This window comes from Protopterus annectens, chromosome 4.part0, assembly GCF_019279795.1.
Source record: "Protopterus annectens isolate FY-2018-M chromosome 4.part0, PAN1.0, whole genome shotgun sequence".
Lineage (NCBI taxonomy): Eukaryota > Metazoa > Chordata > Ceratodontiformes > Protopteridae > Protopterus > Protopterus annectens.
The window spans coordinates 1151265565-1151286246 of record NC_056733.1 but is presented as its reverse complement, the minus strand read 5'-3'; positions in this window follow the sequence as shown (position 1 = coordinate 1151286246).

Here is a 20682-nt window from a genome sequence, read left to right as displayed (position 1 = left end):
AAATCAAAACTAGAAACAGAGCCTGGGCCAGCTGGAGAACAACCAAAGCCCCACTTGACCATCTAAAATATCGTCAACTCAGGAATGATACAAGGAAATCTATTTTACTGGATAAAAAAAGTTTCTACCAAAATCTCCTACAAAAACGCCACAACAACCCTCAAAAGGTCTGGGCAGGCTTAAATCAACTACTTTGTCCAGGTCACTCCACCACCCCAACCCCGGCTAACTACACCCATAGTTCCCCAGAGACCATAGCTAGCGCCTTTAATAACTTTTTCACTGCAACAATCCAATCACTAACAAATCAACTAACCCCCTTTAACTTAAACCTCGTGCCTAATCTACCTAATTATCACCCGGAATTTAGCTTCCAACCAATATCCACTAGTTTTATTAAAACACTTCTAAAAAATCTAAAACCTACCACCCTCGCTGCTGACCTCCTCCCTGCAGAGTACCTACAAATAGCTGCAGATGCCATTGCATATCCCATATCTATCCTCATTAACAGAACCTTATCTGAAAATGCTATCCCCTCCATCTGGAAAATATCTCACGTCATCCCACTCCATAAAGGTGGTAGCTCCTCAGACATATCCAACTATAGACCCATTGCCATTCTTTCTCCACTAACCAAAATAATGGAGAAATGTGTACACAAGCAACTAATGCAATACCTTTCACAGAATAACTTACTATCCAACTCCCAGCATGGTTTCAGGCCATACCACAGCACCACCTCAGCCCTCCTTTCCTTTACTACTGCCATAAACCAAAACAGGAATGACAATAGGCTAACCTCTGCCCTCTTTCTTGACCTATCAAAAGCCTTTGACATGGTCAACCATGAACTTCTCATTCTTTCACTAAAATCTATTTCCCTCCACAAGCCTGCTATCCAGTGGTTCCAGTCCTACCTGACTGATAGACAGCAGGCGGTACTATGACAGGGCAAACTCTCCAGCTAGTTACCTCTCACACTTGGTGTCCCTCAAGGGTCCATACTAGGTCCACTACTCTTCTCTATTTTTATCAATAACCTCCACACTGCTATCCTTAAAGCCACCTGCATTCAATACGCAGATGATTCCACTCTCATCTGCTCAGCCACCTCCCCATCCGACTTGCAAATCTTAACCCAAAATACATTTTAACACTATCGAGAACTGGCTCATCAACCAATGCCTACTTCTGAACCCCAATAAAACTAAACTTTTACTCTTCTCTCCCACTAGTAGATCCACCACACTTTCATTCTCTGTCGCATCTAACAATGATACCACTATTTCCCCAGATAATCACACCAACTGCTAGGGGTTATCATAGACAATAATCTCAAATTTGACCTACAGATCAACAAAACCATACAGACTATTAATAAGAAGCTTGGATCACTGTATAGAAACAAGACATTTTTAACCCCACTGGCTAGGACTGCAATTGCCTGATCACACCTACTCTCTTCTCTTTTATATGCTTCGCCTGCACTCTCAAACCTCAACAAATCCAAACTAGGTAAGCTGTCCCATAACTACAATCATATTGCCAGATTTGCCACTGACTCCACCTATAGAACCCACCACTGACAGGACCTTAAACAACTAGAGTGGCTAGAACTGCTCAGCTTAATTCAATTCAATCAACTCTTAATGGCGCACAAAATTTTGTACCACCCTGAGGATACCCCCTCACTTAAAAATATTATTAAGCCATATAGCGACCTAAGATCCCTATGGTCAGCCGATAAACTGCTGGTCCAAACCCACAAAGCTAATAACTCTGCTGGTGAATCCCTGTTTGCCAACTTCATTGGCAAAACCTGGAATTCATTGCCAAACTATATAACCCATAATCCTCCAAACGTCTCCAAAAAAAAAACCTCAAACAGTATCTCAAAGTGAATTGGCTATGCCTATGTACCAACCCTGATTAAGTTATAAACTAAAAGCATATTCTGCAATTATCATAACTTGTAACTACATCACCAAGCTCTGCTTCCAATCTGATATCTCTTACTTTTAATTGTCTGTCCATGAGAATTGTGAGTCCCTACTAGGGAACACTACTAACCTATTGTATATAATCACTTTGTTTTTATAATTGTTTGCTAAGTTCTGTGTAATCTATGTAAGTTTGTCTATGTGGAGCTTTTGTCCCCAGGCCTCCACTGAAAATGGACATGTATCCAGTCGGACTATCCCGGTAAACAAATGTAAAATAAATAAATAATAAATAATAATGTATATAAAGGTCCTGTACCAGGTCACTCTAATAAGCCTTGAGACTGTTTAGTCACATCTACCAACTGGATAATAATATTGCACAGTAATAATTGGACACCCTTTTAAGGGCCTTTGAGTAGCTGATAATTATTAGTGGGTGGTGGCAGCTGGTACTACCGTATAGTCTGGGTAAAAAGGGGCACAGATGGAGAACCTGTGCCAGCCTTTCCCAGAAGCGTCTGTGTGGTTGTGTAAACTCTTATCTCAAAGTGTGTGTGTCAGCTATTTGGGCAGGGACATGAAGCACTGGTTGGACAGAGAGGGTGCTGGAGATTTTAGCTTGCCCAGCTAGGCTGAGATCTTGACCCTATAGATGTACCAGTGGGGAGTCTTATTGGGGACCTGGGGAGCAAGGAAGCAACCAGCCCCGGAGTGTTTGTGATGTCTGTGTGCTCTTAAGGGAAATTGCACTTTACTGTGTGTATTTGTTATCCTTTCCTCTCATACGAGATGCCCTCTCTGGTGTTAGTGGTGAGAATTGAGACTCCTTGATTGCTGGGCCAGGGCATGGGCGTCACAGGCCTATAATTTCTGTGGTCAGCAGTAGGGCCACCTTTATGAAGTGGCATCACTGCTATATGCCATACTTCCAGGAATGAGCCTGTAGCTAGGGTCTGGTTAAATATCTTATGAAGAGGTTCTGCCAGCGTGTGCTTAATACTATTGTTCTGGTCCCATGAAGAAAGCATTCTTATTCTTGGACAGCACTTTCAGTACATGTTCATTGGTGATAATAGGGGTTTTGAGAGATACAGGGATCATAGGGCTTTGGATAGTCATCTCAAGATTGAACTTTGCATTAAGTTTATTTAGTTGTATATTCAAAATAATCACTGGATCTGAGTAGCTTTTGTTGTTTAGTATGAGTTTTGTACATTGTTGACTGCTGTTTCTTAGTCTTGTATCATGGGTCCAGGAAAGTAAATAATGTGGGAAGAAATAGCCAGGGAATTGTTATGGCTAGGCTTGTATAGGCCCTAGGGCTGATTGCCTAGTACCAACCTATGAACCTATGAACCTATGAACTAAAACAGAATTTGTAATTATCCTTTATTTTAGATGTCAGAATGAGTTTAGTATGAGTTTTGTACATTGTTGACTGCAGTTACTTAGTTTTCTATCATAACTAAAACAGAATTTGTAATTATCCTTGGTTTTAGATGTCAAAATGAGTTTTTGGGTTGCCTTAGTAGATAAGAATTTTTAAATTCTTATGCAAATTCCTAAAAATTTCCTTGACTAGGGAGATCTTTAGATCTGTTGTATAAACTAATATTTTTTTTCCTTTATTTAGGGAGATTTGAGGAGATTTGTGGGCTTGAATTATTTGAATTCTGATATATTTATTTCAGGGGGTTCAGATAGTTTGATAAGAAAAGTTACTAGCTTATGGACTAACTTAAATGGAGAAGAAATTACCAGTAGCGTTGAGTATGATGATGCTACATTTTAAGTACCAGGTCTTGTATATTATTGCTCCCTAGCTAGGCTAGTAACAATCTAGTCCACAGATTTTATTTATTAGATCTAAAAACTTTTGCACATATCCTACTTTGGAGCTGTAGGTAGTCCAATTAATTGATGGGTACTTACATCTTTTAACTGGGGTTCATGCATGACATATAGGAACCCGACATGAACTTCCAGGTCATGGAAGATGTCATATAATAACTCATAAACTGATTTTATAGTGTGATTTGCAGTTTGATATGTTCCGGTTGTTGTCTCTGGGATTCTGTGCTGAGGTGATATAGTTTCTGATAAATACTGACATACCACTACAGTTGCCACTGGGTCTGTAGATATGGTACATTCTAAACTCAGGTATAGAGGGAGTGCTTATACATTTCCATAATTTTTTTCATGCTCTGTTTTTTAAATGTGTTTCTGAGTAGTATGTCACATTCCTACTGGAAGCAGAAAGAGTTATTTGGTATTCAAATTTTCTGTTAATTAGATGTCCAGATCTTTTGGCTAAATGCACCTGGTCTTCAAGCGCCTTTGTATGTCTGCAGGATGGGAGTTACTCTATCAGGTAGAACTCTATTACCCATGCCTAAGTGATGCTGATATGTAATTTGGGCTGTGGTTATACACCAGACACCAGGGGACCTCTTCACCACCATGAGGCCTGTACAGCACTTATACTAGATGTGGTTGGGTGGGGAGCACTAGGCACCAGGGATTATGTTTACTTTTCGTGCCTTAATGGCACTTGTGTATGGAAATGGCAGGAGGAATACATTCCTGCACTTAATTCTGTGTGAGCTCCATAGTGAGCCTGGGTTGTAAGTGAAAAAGGGTTTAAGGACCAGCATGCTTATTGGTAAAGGTGACAAGGGGTTTAAGGACCAGCATGCTTACTTGGTAAAGGTGACAAAGGGTTTAAGGACCAGCATGCTTACTTGGTAAAAAATAATCAAAATGTAAATAAATAAATCAATATAAATGTGTAGCTGCACTTCATCTGTTCTCACTGTCTGTTTGTGTGTAATTTATAGGGAGCAAGACATAAAGCATCAGAAATCTTAGCCTTTTGTCAGCAACATCAGCAGCTTAAGGTTATAGCACCTGAATGGGGGGATCTGGAGTATCTGCACTTGAGTCCTAGTTGAAGCACTCACTTGTTTAGTGTTGCACTCCTAGACTTTGACCAGGGACCGTGTTTCTAAAACCTCCTAAATTATATAACAATTTATTTGACTTCTGGTTCAGGGAATTTGTTGATGCATTCTTTGACCTCTTTGTCTATCTATAGGGTTAGGGTTGGAGGAACTTCATGCCAAACCAAATTCTGACTTCATATACCTACAACTATAACTCTGAGCAGCCAAAGTAATCTGTATGTATTGTCTTTAATATTTTGTTATTATTACTATATATATATATATATATATATATAAAGGGCCCATATCTATACAGGAAGAATGCAGAGTCCCTGTAATCACAACTACGCAGGTAAAAGCCAAAAACACAGCATCCATGGAACTGGACAACATCCCAGGCTGCGTTTTACATGAGCTTCAGAACGAACTGGCTCCCCCACTTAAGCACCATGTTCAATAATAGCCTCGTATCAGGCTTTGTGCCCACTGAATGGCACACAGCAACAGTTATCCCACTCCACAAAGGGGGATCCACCACTGATTCCGAGAACTATCAACCTAGTAGCCTGACAAGCCTGGTCTGCAAGGCCATGGAATGTATCATCATTGAACTCATTAACAAAGACATTGGTAAGCCCCAAACTCTGGATCCCACCCAGTTTGGGTTTGTGAAAGGCAGATCATGCCTCCTGAACCTGATTGACTTCTTTGAGGCAGTCACCAAAGCCATAGATGAGGGTAAGGTGGTTCGCACTGCCTATCTTGACCTCACCAAGGCTTTCAACACCATCCCCCATTCTGGAATTATAGCTAAATTCACTAAACTAGATATAAATCCCTACATCACAAGATGAGTTGCCAACTGGCTCACTGACAGAACACACACTGTAAAAGTTGCAGACTCCAAATCTGACCTCAAAGCAGTGACAAGTGGAGTACCACAGGGTTCCGTCCTGGGACCTCTCTTGTTTGGTATCTACTTCTCTGAAGTACAGGCTAACACAGAAGACCTCTGTCTAACAAAGTTCGCAGATGACTGCAAACTAGGAGCCATAGTCAAGTCCCCAAATGATGTAGACGTCCTACAGAAGGGCCTCACTGAGACAGATGCCTGGTGTCAGAGCCATGGCCTCAAGCTCAATGCCAAAAAGTGCAGTGTCATCCCTTTTGGTAAAAACTCTGTACCCATAAACTACCAAATAGGCAGCAATCTACTTAACACTGAATGTGTGGTAAGAGACCTTGGGACCCAGGTGGACAGTAGTCTCTCCTTTGATAGTCACATCGCCATAGTAGTCAAGAAGTCCTTCTACGTGGCACACCTCATCATAAAAGGGTTCTCATCCAGGAAAAAAGAGGTCATTGTTCCTCTCACTCGGCACTCATTAGACCCATTATAGAGTACAATGTCCCTTTTGGAATGTACCTCACAAGACATCTGCAGCAGCTGGAAAAGTCACAGACGTACCTCACAAAGAGGATTACTGGCCTCAAACAAATGCCCTACACTGACCGTCTCAAAAAACTCTAGCTTTACTCCATAGCATATCGCCTACTCCGAGGTGATCTCTGCCTAACATATAAAGCTATGTCAAACCCAGAGCTGTTGGACATGCTACACCTAAAGAAATTCCAATCCCTCTGAGCTACACGCTCTAGGGACCTAAACCTTGTCACCACAATAAATAGGACATGCTGGAGGGACAGATTCCTGTCCCAGAGACTTCCTATACTCTGGAACAAGCTACCCATCTATGTCAAGCAAAGTTCTTCATTAGCACTCTTCAAGAAAAATCTTGATGAGTGGATGGGAAATAGGAAATACACCCCGGGGATCACTTCTGTGTCTCTGCTCGACAGTGGCACAGGAAAATAACTTTCTTGGGTGGCGTATGCCAGGGAACCTTGTTGGCTAGGCTTACGTAGGCCCTTGGGCTGATAGCCTAGTACCTACCTATGAACCTATGAATATATATATATATATATATATATATATATATATATATATATATATATATATATATATATATATATATATATATATATATATATATATATATATATATATATATATATATCGTCAACACCTGATATAGGCAAAGGGATCATTGCCTTCTGCATAGAATGCACTGTAGTAAAGTACTAAATTGTATTATGTATCTTAGCATATTATTTATTATTGTTATAGTAGTTATTATTACTATTACATGTAGCCCTTTTTTTTCAACTGCCTTGGAGAGTTTATTACTCTACAATGTCTACCCTCTGAGGATACTCTGACTGTCCATGTCCACTGAGCCTATTGCCTTAGTTACTGACATTATCCTATATTTGGCATCATCAATGCAGATGTTCATGCCACCGTGTCTCACTGTAGCTGTCCATCCTCAAGTCTAACTTACTTACTCTTTTACCTTGGACCAGGACAAATGATACGTTAAAATAAAACAACCACCATCTGCTGTTCTGCATCTCTCATTTAATGGGTCTCAGTCACAAGTTCATGCTTAAGCAGCATTAGAACATTGCATTAATTTGCATTTACAAACACACACAATGTATCTATCTGTCTATCTATATATAAGTATATGATGCACGGTCTAATACTCATTATATCAAACCTGAAAATATTGAGAAAAATTACTTGAAACTTAGGTAATCAAAAAGCTCATTAAACATTACTTTTTGCATCACTTTTTGCAGGGGGCAAGCCTTCTTGTTTCCTCACACCCCCTGCTAATTAAACATACTAGCTCCAAGATTGCACTAAATTGAAGAAAGGGCAAACTCCTCACTCCCCACTGTTCCATGATCTTGCAAAGACAAATACGGTGGTGTGATTATCTGATTTTTGATCAGATGTACTGGCCTTTTATCATTGGGATGGGATTACATCTTGACCACCAAAATCACACCTCTCTCTCTCTCTATATATATATATATATATATATATATATATATATATATATATATATATATATATATATATATATATATATATATTTTAATACAGGTTATGTAATTTCTTCTTACAAACTGGTGCCTTGTGTTCCCACTCTTTTCACACAAGTGCAATCATTAAATTTATCAGAGACACTTCACAGTCCCCCACTGCTGGTATAAGGCTGACATTTATAAGGCCAAATACTGCCACAGACCTGCCATCTCTATCTGCAAGACAGCAAATGATCTATGACTTCCTGAGGCATGCCCACTTGCTATGATGTTGTCCATCATTTAAATGGACCTCCCAGACTTCCTTAATGTGAAATAAGGTAGGTCATCTCATTTGGCATCCATTGCGATATGGTAGCTGATCTTTATCTGAATGAAGCCCTTACAGCACTGACACCACAGTCACTGTACCAGCATGCCTAGCAACTAGTGAGAGCAAAAACATGAATTATGGAATTACAAACATACTGTGCTCTTCTTTTGATCCCATTGGCAACCCCTCCATTACCACCAACAAATGTATTTATTTTTAGAAATTTAATACCTCACATAATAGGAATTACAATCTAACTGTAAATCATTTCTGATTATGAGAAACAAAGCAAACTGACCCTAGAAATGAAACATGGCCTAACAAATGTGTGATTTTGCTTCAGAATCCACCGATGCAAAACTGACTGACTAATAAAAATTAAAATCTAACCAAACCAATGCCACAAACTTTTTGATGATGGGGACCATAATTCACATCACAAAACATTATCATAACATATATTATGGGATATAAAGAAGCAAAATACCTATTGTTTGCCTATTTCTGTTTATGCATTTTCATTGGAGGGTGTGCTGCCCTCACACCCTCCAGTGTGGGGGGCTGTGCCCCACACCCCCCCCAACTATATATACTAACTCCAGGATTAAACTATAGTGAGAAATAGGGCATATATGTTTTACTTGCCTTACAGTACGCTACATGGTGCCATATATACTAACTGCAGTTCAGTGAAATGAGATTCAGTGAAATGAGTTTTCAGTAATTTGAGTTTTCAGCGAAGTTGTCAGGATGAAATGAAATTCAGTGAAATGATATTCAATGAAACAAAGTAGATCCATATATATATATATATATATATATATATATATATATATATATATATATATATATATATATGGTGTGATAAGAGATCTGGGGACACAGGATGACAGCAACCTCTCCTTTGACAACCACATTGCCACTGTGGTCAGAAAGTCATTCTACGTGGCACATCTCATTACAAAAGGTTTTTCATCCAGGAAGAAAGAGGTAATAGTCCCACTCTACTCGTCCCTCATCAGACCTATTATAGAATACAACACCACATTTGGCATGTACCTCACTAGACACCTACAACAACTGGAAGGGCCACAAAAATACCTCACTAAGAGGATCCTGGGCCTTAAACACATGCCCTATATGAACAGATTGAAAAAGCTCCAGCTGTACTCTGTCTCATATCGTCTATTTAGAGGCGATCTCTGCTTGACCTACAAAGCCATGTCTGACTCAGAGCTGTTAGATATGCTACATTTGAAGAAATCCCAATCCCTCTGTGCCACATGCTCCAGGGACCTCAACCTCATTACCACAATAAACAGAACATGCTGGAGGGAAAGGTTCCTAATCCAGAGACTACCCATGCTCTGGAACAGACTTCCCATTCACATCAAGCAGAGCACCTCACTAGCCCTCTTCAAGAGAAATCTTGACGAGTGGATGAGCAATAGGAAATTCACCCCAGGGATCACTTCAGTGGCCTTGCTTGTTAGGGGCACTGGGAACTAATGCCAGACAACAAGATGCCAGGAATCTTTTTGGGCTAGGCTTACATAGGCTCCAGGGCCGATAGCCTAGTACACACCTATGAACCTATATATATATATATATATATATATATATATATATATATATATATATATATATATATTTGCTTCCACATATGACACTAAAACTGACCATCATCTGAAAGATAATCACAGAAAAAGTACTGATGATAAAATCCATTTGACATAACAATTTGCAATAGGTTAAGGGTTTATTTTTTAAATCAACAAATGTCTTGGAAAAAATGATGTGCAAACTATAGTAGCTAATTCTGTGCTTGTTTACCTAAAAGTACTACTTGACAGAATGCCATAAGAGTACAACCTCGCTCAGAATGTGTTCTGCATCTAGAGTACTCAGAGTTGATGGAATTTCTCTTAATAAAATTACACTGATGCAAAAAATACTTTAAGTTTGACTACAAATGTTGTGACATTAAACATTTTAGAGAGCCACACAATTTTATCTCTGTACAGCTATAAGCTTCCAACCGAATATGCTTATGGCTAGATTACATATGTTTTCTGTAAAATCAGATTCAATAACACTTACACTAAGTGTACAGTAAGTGTACATGATCTGTATTCAAGAACATTCCTACTACATGTTTTGTTTTTGTGCTTTCTAGTCACTCAGAAAGATTACACTGTGTGTATGTAGTCTACACTTTGTGGTAACCTTTACAAATCCCCCTCAGTATTTAAAGCTGCAAGAAAATTAGTAGAAAAACTTAAATTACGAGAAAGAAGGTGTGAGTCACGCTTGTATTGTCTGTTCACTCAGAAAGGTGCACACTTAGTGTAGGTGTTAATGAATCCTAGGAAGAGTGTGTATTTACCTGCAAAGATTAATCTTATACACACTGGTTACGGACCTACGTTTTGTACAATCCAAGCTGGGATGCTAATGGTTAGAAAGCGATCTGCAGTCTTTTTGACTTTTTCAAAATATTGCTTAGGCTGCTTATCTTTAATCATCAACACCCAGTCACAAATTGGTAATTTTGATACCACTAGGAACAACACTGATGTGTAGTATTGGGGCTACATTATTATCATGTCTGCATTTATGTATTTGTCAACTGTAACCATACAATATTCAGAAAAGTATTATGTCTGTTCAACTGAAAAACAGAGAAAGAAAAACCAAGCAGATTTTCCAAAATACTAGGAATCTACATGGGCAGTATTATAAAGCATTATGGTTGACTTAGTAGATAAAGTAAAAAAAAAATTAAATACAAATATAGGTTTAAAATACTGCAAACCAAATATAAAAAGTCTCACAAATGTGATGTGTCTATCTGCATCAATATATGAAGAGATGGAACAGAACACATTATTTGTGTTAAACAATATTACCTAAACAGACATATTCCTTTAATTTCTCATTAATGTTCTCTAGAGCTCTGTATTAATTTATTTGCTACAACTGATGAGATAAACAGAAATGGATCTCACTACAGATCCTTGTAAAACAGCTATTGTATTTGTAAACAAAATGGCTACTGTGATTTTAAATTCTAAGATGGCTGACACAAAGGTTGCCCCAATAATTTTAGACCCTACTTGACACTCCTTACTTGTATCTTTCATTTGACAGCAGCTTATTAAACCCTTTGAAAGGTTAGTGTAAACGGTATATGTAAATGATTTTGTGTTATTAGTCTCCAGAGTTTTATTTCCAGAGATCCTGATTTGCCACACACAGTTTGGGGCATCATACAAATATGCAGACTGCTGTCTAGGGAGAATTTAAATTGATGGCTCTCAGAACATAAGTTACTGTGTTGGGCTGTCAGATATTTGTCTTTGTTATGGGCTGAATTGCTTCTGATGTGAAATTAAACAAGCTTCAGTTTGCAGCTAAAATATGTCTGTGCCAATAAATCATATCCAAACAAAAAACACTGTTCATTTAATTGTCAGACAGCGTCTAGGTACATCACATTTTTCTAAATAACATGAGAGCTAAAAGAGTTGCACTATATGCGTGACAGCCAACAGTGAATTTCAAGGGTCGCCATTTGGTAATGTTCAGTTTGATACCATTTTCAAACAACATGTTCAGGAGTGAGAGATTAAGAATAGCACAATATAGTTTCACAGTTCTTTACTGTGCAGAAGGACATCTGCAAAAGAAATAGCCTCTTAAATGGCAAACTGATGAAACTAATTTCTATTGTTAAAAGTGCTCATTTAAAAATAGCATTACGTTGCTAACAATAGTGTCAGCATGTAAGAAATAGTAAAACATGTCTAGAGGATGTATTACTTTCAGGCTGAGGACTTCTTAATAGTAACCTGCTTTCTCAAGCCTTTTCTTCTTAGCTCTACATGATTATTAATTTTACGACTGATAAGACTTTCTCATTGCTTGGAGGATATACACAGACAGATATGTGACTGACATTGCATGTTATGAACATAGTCGTTTCTTGCCAGAAAATGAAGGATTATGCTGAGATAATCAAATATTTCCTTTTTAAATGTGCACCATTAACTTATCTTTGTGATGTGTGTGCGTAGTGTACTTGTTGCAGTGTGATGTGAGGTCAGAAAAATCATTCTCTCAAACTGTGGTACTAGCTGCTACCATTTTGTTACTGACCTAACATTAAAGCAAAATTTAGCTTCATCAAGGTGTCCTTTATAAGCAACAGTGTTTAGAAAGCATATGAACATAGCATAATGCTAACAAATGAGGTGTCCTGTTCAGATTGACAGCCAGCCTAATTAGTCTTGGCCGCCCCCACCCCCCAGATACTTCACCCATCTCCCCCACCTGAATTCCTCCACTGCCATAGCAAACCCTTCTCTCCAGTAAAGCATTTGGAATCTGCACTGCTTATTTAAAGCAGTATTTACAGAATTCTTATTCTGCATCTGCTTTGCAAAAGCTGAAGCTTTTGAACCTCACATTTCCCCATGTCTTTTCCTGAATCCATTTTCACGCCCCTCTCCAAAGGCTGTTGTTCCACTAATTAATCCATAGGTACTGACTGTATCCTACTATACAATCTTTCATTTAGACTGAGCAAGTTCAAGGCTTTAGATATGCCACTGTAACTGAGATTTAACTCTTGGTATCATGTCTGTGAGTATTGTCTAGCTTTCCATCAAATGTACAACATTTTTCCACAGCGGTGCCTTGTAAACTGGTATGCACAACCTTAGACAGGGTCTCCAACAAAAGTTTGTACAGTAGGGACATTGCTTCCATCTGCTAAATGTGATTCTCAGTACAACACATCAGATTCCTTCATTATCCTTACCCACAGCCTTTATAAATTGCACTGACAGGATTACATTGCCCATTATGAATACAGCCGTTTTGTATGTCTCGGCTGCACTTAACAATACCTTCTAGAATTCCTTAAGGATCCCATATGGATGGTAAAACAACTTGGTGAAACCATATTCACTGCATCTTTTTTTGCCAAACTTTGGTTTGCTGAGAATTTTCTTAATAAGTGTACTCCTGAAACCTCATATTGGAAAAGGCCAGCCATCTGAACTAACTACAACCCTCCCAGAGGTCTTGGCACCTCAAAATAGACTGTATCTTCTGGGAGGGGGTTCTTGGCACTATCCAACTCAGAAAAGTAGATTCAGTAAGGGTTTCTTGAAAATAGTCCTCAACAATTCATTCTATTCTTCTTTTTCAACCTATAATTTTAAGACCCTACATTTAGTGATATTAAATTCAAGTTACGGTCTCACAGACCATGACAATGCCAGCTGGTCCAGGTCAGCTTTCATCAGCTTCTTCCAGCCTCTGCTCAGAAGGCCTGCAGATTCCTGAATATGCAATTGATTGGTGTGTTGAACCCTATTTACATCTTGTTGTAACCACAAATAAAAATAAAATATAAATAAAATAAAATAATGCACTGTGTCTGATAAGAAAATGCCATATATTATAGTCCCTGGACTGATTCCCCATTCATCAATTCATATTAACATATAAGGTACACTTGAATGGGCTAAGACAGTTAATTTGGTACTCAGCAGCCACTTCAAGACTGCGGCACAATATGTGTTTGCCCTGTGGAACGTAATCATTTGTAAACCATTTCCTTGATCACAAATGACTAAGCATACCACTTCTCAAGCAACTGTCCCTGCTAATTAAAAAAAAAAAAGTGCCTTTGAGAGGGGGCTATTGCCTCATCACTATGTGGAAGGTTTTACCCTCTACAGTGCATTACTTGTGTATACTAACTCAAATATCTTACATCAATGGTGAAATGAATACCTCCCCAGTACAGCACAGAGTGGTATTGCACAAACAGCAATCCTACAGTGCCTACATCACAATGATATGATCTACAAACAAGGATAAATTTGATCAGATGTGACTGGACACTTAGACCCAATCTGATGGTCATCATTCACTAGTGCAGAAGACGATAGTAATGTCTTTTGACTTTTCCTGGTTAGGGGTTGCCACAGTGGAACTCCAGTCTGCTAATGATTGGCAGTGGATTTTTTACGGTGCCGAGTTATCAGCCCGACGCCCAACCTTCAAAGAATGCACACCCATTCACACAAGCACCTACCTGCATGTCTTTATACATCACTCGACTACAGGGAGGACATGCAGACTCCACACAGAAGGCACTCCAGCCGAGAATCGAATGGGAGAACCTCTTGCTGTGAGGCGACAATGCTAACCGCTGCACCACCATGGCCTACTAGTGCAGAAGACCATAATATACACAATTCACAGACACAGTTTGCCTAGAAAGTACTTATCGGTTCATAGGTTCTTACTAAGCCTATGCCCAGAGTCATCTAGAAGCTGAGTCACATCACCCAATACTGGTTGGGTGATGTGTCTGAGCTTTTTTGATGGTCTTCTTAGACCTACATTAACTAAGAACCTATCTGGACAGTTGACAAACATATGCATTCATTCTCCACCTTTCAGCCCTGTCCATCTCTAACAGTAGTCTCTGCTCCAGAAAAGTTCTAGCTACCCTCTGCAGGATATGGAAAGAGGTAAGGAGAATTCTCCAGGCTAGAAAATGTATCAGTGGAGATGGGTAAGATTTTTTTTTTGGGGGGGGGGTCATCCAAATTCTGGTTTCTCTTCACTTTAGTTATAGGGTCTTGGACTATGCATTCTACCTAGTGAAAGAAAGAGTGAGGGACGTGATATAGCTTTATGAATAATAAAGATAATAGTACAATGAATATAACAAGCCTTTTTTTCACTGGTCAAGCTTGAGAAGTGAAAAACAAAATCTTAATAACCGGTGAAGCTATGGACCTTTCCCTCAGGGCTTCCATCTTCACTTCTGCCCCTCTATCTTTAAATTCAGCTCACAGTCCTGTGTAATTTAGCCATTCCTCCTGTTATACACCAAAGTTTAAGTGAAGCTTATGGAAGGTCAAGTCTTCTTTCTGAATTAACTGGTTGTCTCACTTTAGTCCATTGCTTTAGCCCAAAACAACTACCTCAAATTAACACCTCAAGTCTATTTACCATAATACTAAGCTCCACCACAAAGTGTATGCTAAGCCACTGAAATTATGTTTTTGTTAAGGAGTTTTGCCCTAAAATCCTGCAGATTCCTATCGAATACCCCTTCCATTGGTTTACTGGGTCCATGAGAAAGGCTAGGTGCAGTCCTACCTCTATTTCCTGTACCACATCTAATCATGGTCACTCCAAAATTTCCAAGCAGCCTCAAAGTCCAATGTGTATTTATAGTCAGTGTCATAATAACTAAACGTAGGTATTGAGATCTTGGAGATATGTCCTCTTTCCCACTTGCTTTTAAACATCATTTTATAGCTCACCCAAAGAGGTAGTGTCCAAAAGAATATTGTAGGTTCTGTTTCACATCCAGATCAAAGAAAGATGAATAATGAACACCAAAAATGGACATAAAATATCTGGGACCAGCACTGATTTGCGAATATTCAACCTTTGGTCCAGTGTATACCATTCAAAGTCCAACAGTCAATACATATATCATATGTCTGGCCCTCAGTCCCATAGAGATCAGCATGGTTTCCTCTTATCTGGAGATAGAAACACACAGATATTTAGAGTGTTTATATATCAAATCACTGACAACATTCCCTTGAGCTCTGCTAAGGGTGTAAAAGTCAAGTAGCAGACTTGTGTTTTATCAATATTTATATATTAAAAGTTCCAGAATTTCAGACAGATGTTTCTAAGTCTGAGAGCTCAATAATATGTTTGAGTAGTACAGGTTACAATGGGCATGCTTGCCTTGTCCCAGTATTTAAAGGGTCCAAAGAAGACAAGTAAACACCCCAAATACATGTAAGTTTAGACCTTTTTTATTAATGTATCTTCTAACACATTATAATACTGAAACTTGACTACAGTTTTATAAAACAGCTTCTAAAAGAACTTGGTCAAATGTAGTTTTCACAACTGACCCCACTGTCATCAAGGAAGTCTTTCTAAAGTATTCTGCCTTAGATATACCTGGGATCCTTCACAGGATCATAGGAGATTGATAGGCTATCGACTGTAAGTGTGCCTTTTTATGCCTAGCCATGCTTTCCAAAAATATTATTCAGGTTTCGCTCCCATAGGTTTTTGTGGGATATATATCCAGTAACAAAAGGCACAGCATGACCAGCCATATAAAACAGGGTTTATTACATCAAGCTTTCGAGTTGAAACTAGTAACAAAAGGCACAGCACGACCATCCATGTAAAACAGGGTTTATTACATCAAGCTTTCGAGTTGAAACTCTTTTCAAGAAAAAAAGTTTCAACTCGAAAGCTTGATGTAATAAACCTTGTTTTATATGGCTGGTCGTGCTGTGCCTTTTGTTACTGGATTTAATTTTGTGTTGGTTCACCAGTATGTTTAGATGTTCCACACCTGTTTCTTGGACTTTGTGGGGATATATATAAAATTTACATAGTATTTCTCTCTAACAGAGGCATAGGTACCAGACCAGAGGGAAATGTATGCTTTCCCATCTACTGATCCAAATTGTATTTAATAGGTGCAGGGAAGTACACTGATTCATGTGGAAAGCCTGTTCCACAGAAGAGACAGTTTCTGAGACGCATACCTACCCCTTCAACATGTCTTATTTATCTTGCAGATGACGTTTATGTCCCTGGATAGTATGCTGCTGATGCTATTTGTTTTGCAGATGTGCAACATGTCCATTAAGGCTGGTTCAGAGGATGCTTTGTAGGTAAAAACAGACTGACTCTCAGAAAACTACAAAATTACAGGTCCCATGAAGTGGTCATTAGCAAATCAAGCTAAGTCAACCTTGGGAGTCTAGATACTACCACCAGGACAAATGAAAAAACAAAAGCCAAAGGGATTAGCTCAAGAGCAGATTATTGTTGAAAATGAACCCTTGTGTGCTGATGTGAGGTAGTGTCAGTAGTGCCAGGGGGGAGTAGGGAAATGCATGTGTGACATATGCCATCATAGCTAGCTGGATTTATGTAAAGAATTATATGCCATTTGAATATCAAACTGATTTGTACAGATGCTTGTGTTAAAAATGTATTTGTAAAGTTGCTTGTGTTAAAAATGTATCAACAGTGTGTCCTGCTGAACAAAAAACAAATATACATGTATGTCACACTGTATTATTGTAACTAATGAAATGTATATATTTTAACAGAGGATACTAGAAGGGAAGGGGTTAAGCTCAGCCAGGCTAACCTTAAGAAAAATAGCCTGAAATTAAATGACTTGTTTAGGCCATAAAGATTTTATCTCACAGGCTTGAATGCAGCAAGAGGTGCAATGTCTGTGAAAGACCTGGGCTGGGATCCTGTTCTATTGTCCTTAGTGGTGAACTAATTGCTGCTCTAGGGTGCCAGAGAATGGCTTGTTAGTTTCTGCAGGAAGGGTAGAAGTGTTGGAATTGTTTTACAGTTTCCAGATGCTATAATAAACCTTAGCTAAAGTTCTATGTGTGTATCATGACACATCAGTGTCAGATCCTGACTCAGTTTCTAGTAAGAGGGTAGTGTGGGAACCAGAGTCACATGACCAGATGTGATGTCATTCTGTAGCTAGCACTGAAATTGTATTTGAATACTCGTGAGAAATGAGAGGTGTGCACTGTTTGCGCCTGACTAGACACTCATCCACTTTCATCTTGTCTTGCTTTAGTAAGTAACTAGGGAACAGTAATTCTTCAATCAGTTAAAAAATATAGTGAGGTTAGCTAAATGTTTTATTTCAGTATCTGTCTGAGACTTTCCATCTGTGTTGCTTTTTTATATTTCCTGTGATTGAAACTCTGAAGTTTATTGTAAATATATATCTAGTATTTTCATATTTTTTTTATTATTTATTATGTAAGTATATCTAAACCTTTCATTGTGGCTGGTCTTTTAGAAAATATTTAACCTTTGAGAGTACTTGCATTTATTTGGTAGCACTGTGGCTCCACATTCCTAAAAGTCTTGCTGCTTGGTCAAACACTACCATTTGTATAATAATTAATTTTACTAAGTGTAATTGGGTACCCTTCTAAGAACCTTAAAGTAGCTGGCTTTGGGTGTTCTTGTGGTAGCAAATCTACCTTATAGTCTGGATGGATGTGGCAGAGAGGGCAAGCTGTGCCAGCCTTTCCCAGGTGTGTGTGTGTGTGTGTGTGTGTGTGTGTGTGTGTGTGTGTGTGTGTGTGTGTGTATCACATCTCAAAGAGAATGTGTGTTTGAGAGCTACTTTGAACAGGGACACTGAGACCACTGATTTCACAGACAGGGTGGTGGAGGACTTGGCTTGGAACACCCAACTAAGGACTCAGCTCTATAGTGGTCAGTGGGGAGGCTTATTTAGGGCCTAGAGAGTAAGCCCAGCCCAAGGAGTGGAGTGTGCATTCATAGGTTCATAGGTTGGTACTAGGCTATTGGCCCTATGGCCTATACAAGCCTAGCCATAACAATTCCCTAGCTATTTCTTCCCACAATATTTACTTTCCTGGACCCCTGTCTAGCAAGGCAACTGACGTGGGGTGAATTTCCTATCTCCCATCCAGTCATCAAGGTTCCTCATGAAGAGGGCCAAAGAGGCACTCTGCTTGACATGTATGGGCAATGTATTCCAGAATCTGGGGAGTCTCTGAGTCAGGAATCTATCCCTCCAGCATGTTTTATTCATTGTGATGACAAGGTTTAGATCCCTGGAGCTTGTGGCTCTAAGGGATTGGGATTTCTTTAAGTGTAACATGTCCAACAGCTCTGGGTTTGACATGGCCTTGTATGTTAAGCAGAAATCACCTCTGAGTAGACGATATGCGACAGAGTATAGCTGGAGTTTTTTAGATTGTCAGCAAAGGGCATCTACTTTAGGCCTGTGATTCTTTTAGTGAGGTATTTCTGCGGCCTTTCCAGTTTTTGCAGATGTCTTAAGAGGTACATACCAAATGGGCATTGTATTCTATAATGGGTCTAATGAGGGATGAGTACACTGGGACAATGACTTCCTTTTTTCTGGATGAAAAGCCTTTAATGATGAGATGTGCCAAATAGAAAGATATCCTGACTGTTGTGTCGATGTGGTTATCGAAGGTGAGACCACTGTGCACCTGTGTCCCTAAGTCTCTTATCACACTTTCTGTGTTTAGTGTACTGCCACCTATGTAGTAATTCATGGGTACATGTGTTTTCCCAAAAGGGAAAATTATAAATTTCTTGGCATTGACCTTGAGCCCATGGCTCTGGCACCAAGCATCTGTTTTTGTAAGGCCCTTTTGTAGAATATCCACATCATTTGGGGATTCAATAATGGCTCCCAGTTTGCAGTCATCTGCAAACTTTGTTAGCCAGAGTCCCTTAGTGTTGGCCTGTACTTCAGAGAAGTAGATGCCAAACAAGAGCGGTCCCAGGACTGAACCCTGAGGTACTCCACTTATCACTTGTCTGGAGCTGGATTTGGAGTCGGCTACTTTTGCAGTGTGGGTTCAGTCAGTAAGTCAGTTGGCAACCCATCGAGTGATGTGGGGATTAATGCCCAGCTTAGTAAGTTTATCTATGATTCCAGAGTGGGGGATGGTGTCGAAGGCCTTGGTGAGGTCCAGATAGGCTATGTGGACCACCTTACCCTCGTCCACAGCTCTGGAGACTGATTCAAAGAAGTCAATCGGGTTCAGGAAACAAGATTGGCCCTTCACAAACCCAAACTGGGTGGTATCCAGTGTTTGAAGTTTGCCAATGTCTTTGTTTATAAGTTCCATGATAATATGTTCCATGGCCTTACAAGGCAGACTCGTCAGACTGATGGGGTGGTGATTCCCAGGATCCAAGGTGGATCCCCCCTTGTGGAGTGGGATAACTGTAGCTGTGCTCAGTGGGCATGAAGCCTGAGGTGAGGCAATGATTAAACATGACAGTTAGGTGAGGTGCCAGCTCATTTTGTAGTTCATGTAGCACACAGCCCGTGATGTCGTCTGGTCCCATGGATGCTGTATTCTTAGCTTTGGAGAGTGTAGGTTTTACCTGTGTGGCTGTTATTACCAGAATTTGGCAATCTTTCGGTATTAAGATGGGCCCTTTAGGGGGTGAGAGGGGGTGAAATTGGCACTGAATCGATCTGCCAGGATATTGGCAATATCCTTGGGATCAGTATATTTAATGCCATTCTGTTGAGGCTCAGAGCAGATCTGAGCATTACCATTTAGATTCTTGACATAGCTATAGAATGCCTTGTGGTTGTCTTTGGAATCTTTGGAAATTTTATTTTCATAACTAGCTTTGGAGGATTTTATGGGGGATCTTAGCTTCTTACTGAGGCTGGTAAGGGAGTTTTTTGCATCCTGGAATTTTCCTCTTTTCTGCGACAGTTTCTTCCTTTTGTTGTAAAGTTTGTTTATGGCAGGGGACCACCAGATTGGCTTCCTTTTTTTGGAGGAGAGCATCTTAGTTCTATTTGGGATGGCACGATTCATGCACAAGTGGATGTGCTCATACAGTACCTTAATGTAGGATACAGCAGTCGAAC